This window comes from Phalaenopsis equestris, unplaced genomic scaffold, assembly GCF_001263595.1.
Source record: "Phalaenopsis equestris unplaced genomic scaffold, ASM126359v1 Scaffold000255, whole genome shotgun sequence".
In the NCBI taxonomy this organism is placed as follows: Eukaryota; Viridiplantae; Streptophyta; class Magnoliopsida; order Asparagales; family Orchidaceae; genus Phalaenopsis; species Phalaenopsis equestris.
In genome coordinates, this window is record NW_018164697.1 from 151,878 (window position 1) to 152,951 (window position 1,074).

The following is a 1,074-nucleotide window of genomic DNA, read 5'->3' on the forward strand; positions in this document are numbered from 1 at the left end:
GTTGTTGGATTTAATTAATTTTGGGTTGGCAGGACTGGCTCAACCGGCTAGATTTTGTAGATCGGTTGGTCTAGTCCGATTCACAACCCTCGATCGTTGGATGAGGACTTCCTGTCAACAGAACGAGACTAGACCATCAAGCAGAGAATAGATCATCGTAACTTGACAGATAACTCGTTCCTTGATGAAGGAAATCCTTCAAGGCAATTGCGAGGCTATGTTGTATTGCCAATTTTTGGCCCCTAACGAGGAACCATCAGAGCATCCGTGGGACGGTTAGTGACGACGAGGAACTGGACTCTTTCCTCGGGTTTGATCTGGCGAGAGATAAATCGATGCCTTCACTCAGCTTTTTCGTGATGGTTAGGTCGGGTGATGATATGTCATAAACATAAATGTTGAAAAATACCCTGAAAAGAATAATTAAGAAAAGTATATAAGAGAATATCCAAACACATATGCTATAAACATAAATGTTCTGCTTTTTATTACTTTTTTCACTTTTCACTATTGACTTTATCAATGTAATTGTCATAAGAGATAAGCTTCGCACTTTTTCCAACGGCAGAAAGCTGAAAATTACTCAAAAATTAAGTATGATTTTGCTTTAGGAGAAATCAATCTCTTTGAACATTGCGTTAGTTTATATTGTCAAAATTAATAAAATATGCATCGCATCAAGCTACTTCAATTTTATTTGGAAAACTACTTTCTTGCTGCATTTTAGAGATTTTGGTGGAAGAAAGCTGTTTTTTCAACCCGAGCTGTTAAAAGTATGGCGACTGCTAGAAAGCTGTTGTCTTATTTTTTGAAAACAAAATAAATTTGTAATAGCCACCTCGTTTTTTGGAAAATTTATGGTCATAATGGAGTATGATTTAAGAGATACTTTTACATTTCTAAAGATGTAAAATTGCACTTGAAATTTAAAGGATTTTTCAGTGGATACATTGTATGTAATTTATCAGTATCACTTGTTGGATCTAGGGGTGTAAACGAGCTGAACACGAGCGAGCCTAGTTGTTGTCTTACTTTTTTTTTTTAACACTGGCTCAGCTCGTGTTCGGGCCGCTT